This window comes from Anser anser (assembly GCF_964211835.1).
Source record: "Anser anser genome assembly, chromosome: 3".
NCBI lineage: Eukaryota > Metazoa > Chordata > Aves > Anseriformes > Anatidae > Anser > Anser anser.
In genome coordinates, this window is record NC_139722.1 from 67682555 (window position 1) to 67696849 (window position 14295).

Sequence of the window (14295 nt, forward strand, 5' to 3'; positions counted from 1 at the left end):
AGCTCCTCAATCTGTTTCCGATTAAGATCAGATGGAGGCAAATGCCGACTAGTACGAGGAGCTTCACCACGTGCACACCATGTAATAGCTGCAGAATCTGGCAGCCCTCAAGTGTGTCACTGTGCTTCAAAAAAAGGCAACTGGCCTCACTTTGGTGCGTACGTCACCCTCTTCTAAGAGTTTGGCTTTTTCTGTGTAAACAAGGCCCGTGAATGACGCACGTAACCCTTTCCTCCTGCCTCGGTGGGAGCTGCGGGCGCGCGCTGGCGACGCGAAGCCTTGGAGAAACGCCACGGGGGGCTCAGAGATGTGCCCGCAGCGGGGGTGGGAGGTGGGACTGTGAAGTGCTTGTGTGCTGGGGGAGAGGAAACCTTGGCCCCGAGGTGCTGCTGCACTGCTGGGATGCGTGCCGAGGAACTCAAGGGGTTTTGCCCATGTGAGAAGAGTGGTGTGCCCCATCGTCCTGGGCTGGAGGAGGCAGCTGGTGTGCTTTCACAGCTGGAAAGCCATTGAACCTTCCTTCATGCCCATCTGCTTGCAGCCAGCCCTCTGCTATGACACTAAAACCCACAGAGCTGGCCCGGCAGGCACGAGGGCTGCGTTTTCACTGATGAAAGAGATGTTTTTTGCACTGAGAACAATGCATGCACACACTGAAAGCTGTCCTCACGTATGGGAGCCACAGAGAGTAACCAAAGAGATTAAACTCGTGACTCCTCCTTGGAACCGATCCACAGGCCCTCAAATACGGGGACTGAGAAAAGATGCTTCTGGAGAGAGGGGAGAGGCAATTTAAATTCAAAATGCTTTGAATGTGGGGAATGAATATGAAGATGGGGACAGGAGATCTGCAGGAGAAGATGGTATAATAGGCTGGAAAGTGAAAGAAAAGACTGTTGAAGAGGGTTGAGAGGAAGGATGATAACAGAAAAGCCTCTTTCAGGCTCAGCCTTGCTGCTCCTGCTAAGGCAGGAGTGAGACCCTAGTAGCCTTTGGGCTTCAGCCTGCCCTCGCTGCACAGTGTGGAAAGCAAGTGCTGCAGCTGTGGTGGAACACAAAGCATAGCAGTCAGAGCCACAGATTTAATGGAAGAAGAGACAAATCTGTCCAAGCGAATGAGTATTTCTACCCTGGCTGCCACCTCTGCTCCAGCTAGGCATTTCTGCTCACTGTTTAACCCAGGCTCGAGGGCTTTGGCTGGAGCAGCTTGATGTTTCTGGCTCTTTCAGCTTCAATGCCAAAGGTAGAGGATTTCTATTTGGGACAAGAAACACCCCTCCATAGGAAGCAGGTCTTGGTAACCCCTCGTATTCTGACCGAGTTAGAGCAGATCTCCTTGTCTGCCTCTGAGTCTCTCTCATCTCCCGATAGAATGAAATAGGACAGTCTGTTATTTCAATCCATCTTTTCTAGCCCAAAAACACAGACGGTTGCTAACCAGTATGCCAGGGACTACATTCCTTCGTCTCTGCCTAACTGCAGCACTTTCTTTCCCTGCTCACATTACAGCCTGCCAGTCTGAATGGTCACACTGATTCTGTTTCTCCAAGGACACAGGTCCTCAGGCCACGTGAAGATGAGATGCATCTTCTCTTTTGGGCAAGCTGCTTTTCCCTTTTCCAGTGGGAATAGCTATGTACAGTAACTCCCTTCCAGTTCCCCACCTCTGACTTCACACAGAGACAATAAAAGCTCTGTACACACATTCATAGTCCTTGCACTTAAGAGTGTCTTCTGGGAATTTGTTTGTTCTCAAATGCTCTATAAGTGTTCTTGTGCTCTGCAACCACTGCATCATTTTGTGGCATCCCAGTGAGCTGATGGATAGGGATTCGGCTTCATAGTCTGTCTCAGTCTTCCTTTACAAACAGCCCCAAAGGTCATTCCAACTCTTTACTGGCCAATTATATTACTGTTTCTTGCCACATGAAGATCCATGGTGAAAGCAGGATCTTCTGTCAAGCTACATCTGCACAGCACGATACCAGGTCAGCGCTGACCATGCTGCTCAGAGGTAATGGATATGGTAGCAGCTGTGTTGGTGCCCAGATTTGCTTGGGGTGAGTTGTCCTGCCAGCATGCACCATCTCAGCTCTGCTCACACCAGCAAGCTCCCGTGTTGGGTATGACTGCTGACTGCACCAGCATATGGCTGGGAGCTATTTTACCTGTTGCTTGGCTTGGCCTCTGCATCGAGCCAACTCCATGGCCAACTGCACAGGCTGGTTCAAGCAGAAAGTGAATGCACCTTTGCCTGGACATAAAAGCTCCTCTCTTAGTTAGCCTCTAATCCCCAGCTATGTCTTCAGTGTGCAGAGACCTGTGCGGGTGTTTGCTTTCAGATGGGCAGCCTGCAAATGGGCTCAACTGCAGCTAAATCCTGAGGAATGTAGAAAATTCCTGCAATAAAACTGAGAGTGGTCATTGCAGGAGAATATGTAATTTCCCATGGAAGTAATGATACAGCAGGCTGTAAAGTCTACAGCCAGACTCAAAATGACATTTTTCTGTTTATTTTTTTTATTATTTTTTTTCCTTGTCTGTTGCTGTTTGAAAAGCTTCCTTAAATAATGGGGGAAATGGTGATTTGAATTGACTGTATAACAGAAATAGTAAAGCTGCCCATCAAAAAATTAAACTGTGTACACCCCAACCCTCTAAAATGCAAAACCGATTAACCCTCGCCCCTCCCGCCCTCCCCAGATAGTATATATTTTTCCTTGCAACCCTTTTATTTTAAATACTTTCAAGTGGGATTTCTTTTTTAAAGTGACCCCACCCAGCTCACGCACAGCCCAGCAATGATGTGCAGGGTTTTTAACCTTTTTGGACCTTTTTAGTCCGTTCTCTCAGCCTGACATCATTGCTGCTTCTAATTTAGGCGCGTCCATCGCTGTCAGTTAACAAGAAAAGAAAACACGGCTCTGCCAGGCAGAAGGACCGAGACCGAGACCGGCAGCTCCAGCCCGCAGCCCCCGGCCCACGCCGGCTGCTGGGCGGCCGGGGGCTCCCTCGCGTGGCGGCTGCGGGGAAGAACGGCCCGGGCTGCGTCCTACCCCGGGGGAGAGGGGAGAAAGAAAAAGAGAAAAAGAGAAAAAGAGAAAAAGGAAAAGAGAAAAAGGAAAAAGGAAAAAGGAAAAAGGAAAAAGCAAAAGCAAAAGCAAAAGCAAAAGCAAAAGCAAAGCAAAGCAAAGCAAAGAAAAGAAAAGAAAAAAGAAAAAAGAAAAAAAAGAAAGAAAAAAGAAAAAGGAAAAGAAAAAAGAAAAAGGAAAAGAAAAGAGTAAAGCAAACAACTCTTAAGACACTGATTCTGAAAGAATAAAAAACAATATAGCAGGGCAAAGGAAAAATGCACCAGATTTACATCAGCCAAAAGAAAAATGTGAATGGGCAGACAACGCTTGCTTTTGAGTAAGAGCCCTTCTGAGAGGTGTTTTTGTTCAAGTCTCCTAAGGACTGCAATCAGTTACTCTGTCTTGTCTAAACTTCGGCTGAATATATAATTTCGTTTAGCTACAGTAATTGGCTCCTGTTAGCCTTCATGCGGAGACCCAGGAATGCTGCCAAAGATCCCTCCCGTTTGGAGCCTGCAGCAGCAGCAGCCCAGCTCTGTAATTCTTCTTCAGCCCCTTAATGCCTCGCAAACCCCGCAGGGTGTGCGCCTGCTTCTGGGACTGGGGGGGATCTGTCCCGGCCCCTGGTGGCATGTGCTGCAGAAAGGTCCCCTCCACCACCCTGTGCCCAAACAGGGGCATTTGCTGCCCCGGGAAGACCTCACTGATGAAAAGTGCCAAAACATGGCAGAATATTGCTTGTAAACCCATGTAAGTGGCAGTCCTCACCCATAAGAACATAAAGCTGCCCTTGGGGAAAAAATGTACTAGGAGCACGTGTGATACTTGAAAAGATGTTCTGACGTAAACACTAAGTGGCTCCCAATAGCCTAGGCTTTGTAGGAATGAAGATGGGAACACTGGAATGATATGGAATTGGGCATGTAGTAGCAAAAGAAATGGAAAAGATTCTAATCTTTGGTATAGTTTTATAACTAGAAAAGCATAAGACTGAAGATGTCTTATTACAAGGCCCTATTCATCTGAATTTGAAAGTTGCATGACCCACGTGTCTCAGCTGCTGCAGTTTGGTAGCTGTCCATGTTAGAACACTTTGCTGTGCTTCTGGAGCCCGGACCTGGGCTGTTCCACCCCGATTTACTCTGGAACACAGCAGCTGTTTTGCTAGGAGCAAGCATCGAGAGATCAAAGGTGGCCACACACTCACACTGGCTCTGCTGCGGGCAATTGCCCTGAAAGGACATATACAGCATTGCCATGAAATAGTGGCCAAAATTTCCAGGATCAGCAACACTCATTATGTTTTAAATGAAGCAAAACTGGTCACTGACATCAACTTTGCTGCATGACCATGACTCAGTGCATGGTGTAACCTTCCCTGCGTACAAATACCAACACAACTAGGACTAGAGGAAGGACTGAGATGTGGTTGTAAACACGTAACCGTAAATATGTTATTTTGAAGTGGAAGGTGCCTTTCCAAACCTGAATGGCTGCATTTATCATTTGAGGTGTTACCACCACTAAAAATGCTTCATCTTTCAACTGGTTTTCATTTGTTTCTATTATTTATCATTGCTCTTGACTAAAGACCAGGAATCCTAGGCACAAGAGAACTCTTGTATGGTCTTGAAGCCTAGTGTGCCCCTGGAACTGCTGGAAACTTAAGATGTTCAGGTCAGATGTTGATAGCCTTGAATATTTAAGACTAATTAATTGCCATTGACTTAACTGGGAAAAAAAAAATTATATGTTGTTGAACAGAATGTCACATGGGTATCTCTGATAACAGGGGACTACTGGGCTTCGTCTTCCAAGACAATCTTTTCTCCCTGACTTTCTGAGCCTGCACTGGCTCATGGAAAATTTGGTTACCCAGGGAAGTCATCACAATGTAGACAAAAGCTTCTACATGTGGCAATGTACCATGATTTTCTGTGCAGTACTTTGCATCTCTGCTGTGCACTGATACATATTTAGTGTCTTGAACCACACCTTGGTCCCACAGAAGTTAGCACAAGTTTTGCCATTGACTTCAAGAAGCTCAGGATTTCATTCCATTGTTCTTAGCACAATTAAATCCTACAAACCAGTAAGCAATCTATGCTCTTACGAGAAGTTAGAAGGTGATTCCATATAAGCAGGTTCCAGGATCTGAAAAGTCATGCGTTACAGAGCAAATCTGTTATGTATTGTTCTCCTACTGATTGCCTCTGTCACAGCATGGGATGCTTTCCAAGACTGCTTTGATTCATCATCTAATATACATTGGTGTTTTCCCAAAGCTCCTGAATTTATGCCTACGAATATGGCAAAAACTTCATTATCCCTGTGTTGGAAGGTCTTAAAAACAAACATAGAAAAAAACAATAACAGCACAAATAAGCGAGCCTCATCACTGACTACATTTTATAAACTGTGACGACTGGGAAATCTAGCATTCTGGCATGGAGAATAGACGGGATGGTTAATGATGAATCACTTCTCTGGTATTCCCCGCAGAAGTCGATTGTAAAATTGCTAGAGAAATGGAGCTGGAATAGGAATGAATAACCTTTTCTTTTGAGACTGCCTTAACAGCTAAGTAAATTCCACACTGTTCCTGTAACAATATTTGTAATCAGCTATGTGAAATCAAGCTACAGAACTGGGTGAAGAAATGCTGATAATTTCAAAGCTACGCTAAAACACTAACAAGTCCTTCTCTTACATTGGTACTGCGGGAAGCACAGGGATCTTGTGAGAATGTCTGTGAAAAAAAAAAAAAAAAAGACCTTTTATTTCTTTTGAATGCCTTCCAGATACAGATGACAATAATTGTTCAACTCCACAGGGATGGTTTTACTTATGCTAGAAACTGTTCCTGTTTCCCCTGCTGTGCAAAGAAGACCTTCCACCAAACAAAAACGACAGGTCACATCTCTGTAGACTTATGGCATGGCTTCTTCAGAGAGCCTATTCACACAAGTACCTCACATCAGCCAAGTAGCACCAAGCATGATTTAGTGCGGGACAGCTTTTTCACAGAAATGTCGTAACTGCACTAACCGGGTGTTTAATATACTCACTGCTGGGCATATGGGGTTACCTGGGGCATCAGACAGGGTTTCCCTGCTGGAAACCATTAAGATCTTTGCTTTATTCTACCAGGAGGCTCACTTTTACATTATGAATTTTATTTTACAGTTCTTTTGTTAATTTGCTATTGTTACAAACCAAAAATAAACCAAGCAGCAGATCATATTCTGGGTCTCATGAAAGTTATTAGCTTGAAATCCACTAGATCAAGACAAATAAAGTCTTGAGAGAATAATCACTGGAACAGTCTGCATCTGTATTGCCCAGACACTTCAGTGTCACAGCAAAGGCAAGACTAATAGAAATATTTGATAGTACTTATGTGATAAGAATCTGATCTGGATCTTGAATATTTTTTTATGCTTTTTTATTTATTTTATTAATTTATTTTTAGAACAAAACATCTTGTACACAAATGGATAAACAGGCTATGAACAATATGTCTCCTCTGGTTTTGGCCAGCTTCCAGGATTTTACTTAATGTGGTAGGTGATGTAGAATCAAATATTTAGTTTATAATATTCTGGCTTAATTGGATGTAATAGGGAGCTTTGAGACTAAATATGATTTAGGAGCTTTATATTGTTCAGATACATTTGGGGTTTTAAGGAAAACATTGTTTGTCTGACTATCACAAGCATAACTGAAATTCATGTTTTCCTGACACACGCTGATGTTTGGAGCTTCACATTTCCAGCTTCCCCCACAGGCTGAACATGAATTATCTTCTGTGTACACAGTAAGTAAATACTGGAGTAAGTGTAGGGTGATAAACTGTAAAAGGTCTTCCGGGATTAGATTAACAGAGAGCTCAGGGTCATCTGGATGATCAGGTTTGAGGCCTTTTTGATCCTTCACAGAGCACAGGTCAGCAGACCAACCTCAGGACAAAGACAAGGCTTCTGCCCACACAAGGATGTCATCACCCTTTGAATGGTTACGAAGCCTGATTTAAGTATTCCCACTGACAGTGGATCCATTGCACTCCTTGGGAATTCACTATTGTAATTAATCATCGGTTTAAAAACGTCAACATATTGCCCATGCATCTACCTTCAGTTCAGTTTATGTTTCTTGACTACTACCATTATGATGGCTGTGCTGCCCACAGGAGTAACCATCAGCTGGGAAAAGCTTTCTTGAGCTTGTTTTTGAGATACCGCCTGGCTACCTTTCCTCTTTTACCTAAGTAATTGTGTGCAAATTTTTCATATAGGGGGTGTTTTCCCAGATGAGTTCACTGCAGACCTTTCTGAGCACTCTGGTTATTATGTCCACTGGTTCAGCTTCCAACTCTCCATTGGGGTTTAGTAAAACAGTTACCATGTCCTGGAAATAAACTCACAACCAACAGTATTTCATTAACTCTGCAACTTGTACCTAACACTTGGCGTGGCTGCACATGGATCACCTATGGATGGCCAGTGACACACCACAGAAATTCTGTGCCTGTGTAGAGTCCAGTGACACACCACAGTAATTCTCCTTCATAATGTAGCCAGGAGCATGCTCTCTCTTTCTGACTTCATCAGCAAAGACTACTTCAAAAATAGAAGTGACATGAAGAGCACCATTTATCATTAGGAAGGAAAGGTTCTGGTCAAGCCAGAGAAAAAAACAGCCTTGAAATAGGCAAAGAACAGGCCTAACCCAAAGTACAAGGATGACTGTTCACAGCTGTTCCAGAAGAAAGCTAAGGTTATCATACGGAGTTATGCAGCCTCTTCCTTGCAAGATGGAGAGCAGACCTGTATGGAGCTCTTGGGGAAGCTGAGGTGAAATTAAGCTGTTGTCAGAGGGGCTCTCTTTAGGTAAGAGAAAAACACCACAGTAAGTGAGAAAGACCATACTAACAACTTTTTAAGAGGTTGGCATTTTTTTACAAGGTAATCATTATTTTTGTGTACTGCTGACTGCAGTGCAGCAACTTCTTGTGAAATACCAGTAAAGTTACCTAGCCCTTCAGTGACTTGGCTTATCTACTTACACATTAAAATTAAAACATATGCTACCTGGAATCTTTGTGAGACTGCTCTATTTAATATTTGAAAAGTATTTGGAGATTTCTAGATGATGGTCACAACAGAGAACTTAAAAAGTAAAATAGATAATTGTTCATAAAGTAAGCTCATGGTTTCTCAAAACCTTTGGATTTTTGAGGCAATGCCTGACAAGTAAATAACAATTTGATAGCCAACTGTTGAAGTTTTCTTTGTACGAATAATTTGAATCTTTAACAGCATGTGTATACACGAAGTTCAAAAGCAAGTGAATGTAACAAAGTAATCTAAAGCAAACTGATATTTGTAAAAGGCCTTGCTATCCAAGCAAAGACTGGCAGTAGGAACAGAACTGCAGTCTCAGGTAAGATTTTGTGTGATCAGCCATTGCAGAGACACTTAACTCATATTTTGTCACCAAAATCCCAGCTGTGACCTGAAGACTCAACTGTTTCTAAGATGTTTAGTACCCAAACAACACTGGTCAAATGACTTTTTCCTAAGCCTACTATTTTTTTCCAGGTCTGGGCCCTCAACAGATTTTCTTATTCTTGGACTGGATTATTGTCTGCTAAGAAAATGACTGAAGACCATCCTATTTGAATGCGAGCTACATATTTAGACATCAAATGCAGTCAGAGAAACCAACACTCTTGCCTGCTAAGCCACATCGTCCACATTAAGTATTTGTTCTAACTGTGCAAATATTGAATTGATCTAACCCATCAAAGTTAGCTAATGCTGTTTGTAAAGCCACTGCTACCACAGTTCAAATGCTTAAAGTTGCCAGAAAACAATGACTTTAGAAATGTTCCTTTGAAACTGACTAGAAGAGACGGATGCACTGTAGGTCTCTCCATATTCATGTCCCTTCACAAAGAAGGGCTTGTCCAGATGCTGGGGGAAAGCAAATGGAAGACTCTGAAAAGGGAATTTATCCCAAGAACAAAAAGCCCAACCTCTGCCCTTACCACAGTGCCAAGAGGTTTGCCTGTTTTGTTTTGTTTCTTTTTTTAATCGCTCCCTTAACAGATGGGCAGCGGCATATATCTCGTCAGAAAAGTTCACCCAATAGAGTGGCCAGGCTTCCAGCAGCTCCCACTATGTACAGACAAAAAAGCATTTCTCTGACACAGGCCCTGCTCTTGAGGCAATTAGTTTGACATTCAAATTCAAATGGTGTAATGGTCAAGCTCAAGCATCTACAGATCTGGTGGGTCCAGCTGTCCAAATACTGAGCATACACCTCATCAATAGCAAAAGATATGCTAGCACGGGAGACTTATACTGCCCTGGTATTGCTACAGCACACAGCTCTCACTTCTGCTTTTCTGAAAAAGTGTTGGTCTGCAGAATAATTTGAATACCAAGAATGTGTTCCTCTCATTGCAATGTATTTTTCTTGTACTTAAAATAAAGCTGTTGCATAGGTAACTACTTTTTTTTTTTTTTTTCCTACAAATCCCTGAAATTAATTCATTTCCCATGCTTTATTCTCTTTGCAGTGTCACTGAATTAAGGAATATTTTTGGCCATAAGAAAACAATGTGCTTAACTAGAAAGTTTGGTTTTAAGATTAGTTAACTGAAAGTTAGAGGTACCTGAAGGCACACATGGTTCCTCCATCAGTGTGAGCTGACCTAAAACTGAACTGCTGCTGAAAAGGTGTTCCCACCTCCTTCCTGGTGTCTGAACCAGCACAAGAGCTAAGTTCTTAAACGGGACAGTTTTCAACCAGACCAGAAAGCCTCATAGGTGTACAGCTGTCTGTGCCACCAGCAAGGAGGCGGTGTGACTGTGCAGGACGGGAAGAGAGGACTGCCTACTTGGAGCAGGGGCGCAGCCTTAGATCAGCTTGCATTGCTCAGAAAATGCTGCTGCCTGACCCCATCCACACTTAATGTATAGCTGTGGAGAGTGCACGTGTGGACAGTGTTAGGAGTGGTGAGCACCCTGCCATCCTTATTTGACTACATGAAGTGTAGGGCCACAGTGAAGCCAGACTAAGATCTCAAAGATTAGGGCTGTTCTGTTGACACAAACTCAGATGTTTGTTGTGAGCTAACCATACCTTCAGCAGGACAAAACCCTGCATATATATGCAGCATGGTAAAGTAGCCTTGTCAGGACAATGTTAACTTTTGAAATGCAATGCGCAATCTTTCCTCACGCAAACTCAGTTGCTACATGAACATTTTTATAGTTTAAAATTTTGTCTTCGAAGAAGAAAATACAGAGGAAAGAAAGAGAATCTAATTGGATTTTATACTCAGATGTGCATATGCTCAGCACAATATATCACACACACAGCAAATCAAAGCCAGCTTAGACTGAGCTTTTCTGCAGCTTTTTCCTCCTCTACCCTTCCAGGCTTACTAATTAATAGACACCAGATGTCAAGTACTTTAGTATGACCATAAATCCAGGATGTGAAGAGACTGATCTCCTCATCGCCCTGGGGCCTTGTGTGCAAATTGAATTTAAGCATCACTATTGATTTGCTAACATTTCGTATCCCTCTGCCCTTTAACCTGATGTAAATAATGATGCAAAGGAGAAACAGTGCCCAACTTTATGAATACCTTCCTCTCTAACAGTTTTCATCAAATCTTCTAAACAGTGATCAGCAAGAAGCATGATTCTAACCATACACTTTGCAGATCTGACATAGAGGTAGAGAAAATGGTCAGAAACAAAAAATCTGAATTTAGATCTTTATTATACAGGCCCAAAGCTGTGGTCACCATGCAGTTACACCATCATGGGAATGATCTTGCTGAAAGGATCTCACTAAACAAGTTTAAAGAGACCACAGACTACAGCATTCCAAATAACTGGCACTTTAATGTTTGAAAGAGCGAAAATAAATAAAGGAATGGCAGGTATGTCCTTTTCACATATGGTGGGGCATATACATATTCCTTCTTTTCTAGAGCTATTTGCGAGACAAAACGAGCAAATACTGCCCCAAATCACAGACCTTTCATGTGAGGGCTCAGATAAGTTAGCTGTTGCTCTCCCCTTGGTTATTTAATCAAACACATGTTCTGATAGGTGGATATATAAAAAAAAAAAGAAATGTAATTTTTTTTGTCTTTTTTTTTTTTCTACTTCCTGACCTTTTCTTCACCTTTCAGGACACTAACAGGAAGTAATTGGAGACATCTACTCAAATAAAAGCCCTGGAAACTTTCCCTTCTAGTTTTCCATTATACTTTCATAACTTAAGGATTCATCACAAATCTAAAAAGGTTCAGGTGTCTCACAAAGAATTCATCATCTCTGGAATACAGATAGTCACAGTGAAGAGCTGCACATAGACTGCACACATAGTGTTATGTAAAAGTGGTTATTTTAAAAAAAAAAAAAAAACATTTCTTAAAATTTGTAGATCAAAACAAAGCATATCTTATTCCCTAGAGGATTTTCTTGCAACCTGTTCTTCAATTATTTGCTCTAGGAGATGCTACAAATGGTATTAGGTACAATATACAGTCCACTGTTGTCTTCTGGTCCAGCAGAAGAACCTGTCTCTCCGATGGATGCAAAACTGTTCATTTGAGCAGATCATCCTCAACAGCACAAATATGGTCTAGAAACTCATAGAGTTTATGGCTTTAATTTATAAAATTAAACCTGCCCCAGACAGGTAATACTGGTATGTAAGTTTGCCACCCCTGGGTTCTGTCAGAAACCGGGTACTGAGGTGCTCAGAGCCGTCTCAGTCTGCAGCGCTGGGATCCTTCTGGCACTTCAGACCCAAGATGCGATGTGATGCACGCTAGAACATGGGCGCACGTCTCACTTAACTCTGCAGAGCCCGGGACATGGTAAGCTGCCAGAACCTCCTTCATCTTGCCTGTTGACAAAAGGAACAATAACTAGTCATCACTGGTTCTTGGAGCGTAATTCCAATTTCTAAAAAGTCCTGTAAATGAGACTATTTTTTACCAGGAAATAGCAATTTTTAATAAATTACAGATTTCTGAAGAGGTTTACCATCTTTCTGTTACTAGAGGATGCTTTTGAGGGAGAAAGATGTCTTATAGTGCATGGTTCCTTTATTATTAGTGAGGACCAAACATACTGTTATTTTAAAAGTATTAATTTTCCCTTTAATTGTCGATTAACTTAGTGTTTTAATATATTATATATACCTCATTAGTATAGTATGTCTGTAAATAAGAGTTGATCTTTTATAGATTTTCTGGCTAAAAGTGCTGTTTAGTCTTTCACACAGTGTGCACAAGATACAGTATAAATAATTTAGATGATTATTAAAGAATTAAAGAATCCAACAGGTTAATAAGTGTCTTACATAGATTTGGTGTATAACTATCTCTGACACATATTGGTCATGCCAATTATGTATTGATAACAACTATTAACCATTTACTAGTGCTTTATAAGTGACTTACTCAGTGGGCTTCACAGAACTGAGGCTCAGAAAAAACTACTAGGTTAGCTACTCAGATTTCCTGTCAATTAAATTTTATCCAGATAGTTCTCTATGAAGACCAGGTACATTTGTTTTACAAAGAACTAAACCTTTAATACCACAGACTGAGAAAAAGAAAGACTAGCCATACCCCTGCAATATATAATAGCTACGGAATAAATACAGAGAGAGACAGAGGTATCTTTGGAGGGTGATTCTTCCACTCCTTAGGTAATCTCTAAAAGGTGTCCATCTTTTTTCTATTCACTATAATTAGGCTAAAGACTGACCTTTCACATGGCTACAATTAAGTGTTTTGTGTCCTACCACAGGAATCTGACTGTATTCACCTATTTATTTTATAAAGACCATTCATAAAACCATCAGACAATAGTTATTTTAAATTAATACTGACATTGGCAAAATTAGAAAAAATATAATTGCTTCAGTCTAATGTAAATACAGATATCATACAATAAATTCCAGAATTAATATTAAGTTTCTTGTTACGTACCCTGAAATTTTGTGAAGATACCCAGAGTGCATTTGGTACGTACAGTTATTAGCCTTATTAACCTACTAGTTATTATCATTTTCATATACAAAGAAATCCCTAAAGGACTAGGGCTAGCAGGTAATCTGACTGATCACTTCATCCATCTCTGACCTATGCTGTGTTTGCCGATGTTTGTCTGACCTATTTTTAAACTTCTGCAGGGCTGAAGATTCCAGGAGTTCCCTCTAAGCAACCTATTCAAGGGCTCCATTTTTCCTTGCCAGTTTTATTTTTTTTTCCTGATGCTTACATTAAATCATCCTTGCATTGATTTAAGCATATTATTCCCTTCCCATTCTGACAGCATACATGGCAGTTAAATCCCTTCCTCTTCAGAGTCACCTATTGCTATAGGAAGGCTGCTATCATGTATCCCTTCCACCTTCTCATTTCTAGACTAAACAACCCTTCAGTCTTCCCCTGAAGACCCATGTGTTTTAGATCTTTGACTAGGCTCATTGGCCTCTCCCTAATGCTCTCTAGTTGGATTGGATCCTGCTTCAGCTGCAGTTCCTGGAGCTGAGTAAAGCACTGTTGCCTTATCAGTACTGAGTAGATTAAAATAGTTACATTTTATGCCTTATTACTCCTGTTCATTTAGCCCACACTAACACTGGCCTTATTTGCAGTAGCACGATATCACTGGCGCTTGTTCAGCTTGGGATCATTACAACACAGGTCTTTTCTGCAGAACTGCTGTCTGGCCAGGCATTTTCCATTTGTATATTTTCCAGCTGACTGTGCTTACCTATCTGTCCAGTTCTGCAGTTGTTCTAATTTAACTGCTGGAAAGCTGATATTTTCTAGGCTACACCACTACTTTATCAAGATCATTTTCAACTGTAAGCCTTACTTCCAGCACACTTGCTTTGGTTCATGCATTCATTAAGCCTATCTCCTAGCCTTTCATCCAAACGCTCAGTGAGAATACTGAATAGTACCAGAACAAGAAAAAATATTTGCAGAAGCGCACTTAACAGTGTATCATTGAGAACTAGTCTCTGCATATGATTTCCAAATCATTTATGCACTCACTTCATAATAATTTATTCTAGCTCAGTTTCCCTAGAGCACATGAGCATATAAACAACTGAAATATATTGCCATACAGTGCTGTTCAAACAAAGCAGGCAATGCTAGTAAATCTTT

The 14295-nt window shown here is 41.6% G+C and overlaps 1 protein-coding gene across 2 annotated transcripts in view; it reads right to left on the reverse strand.

The window, feature by feature from the left end:
• SCAF8 (SR-related CTD associated factor 8) overlaps window positions 1–14295 on the reverse strand; it is a 165305-nt gene that overhangs the window by 52849 nt on the left and 98161 nt on the right. Inside the window, exon 21 of one of the 2 annotated variants that reach the window (XM_083830965.1) lies at window positions 10853–12011. The exons of the other annotated variant lie outside the window; for it this stretch is intronic. The gene's annotated coding sequence lies outside the window, so the exon portion shown is untranslated. Of the gene's footprint in view, window positions 1–10852; window positions 12012–14295 lie in introns of those variants that run through there. 2 annotated transcript variants of the gene reach the window in all.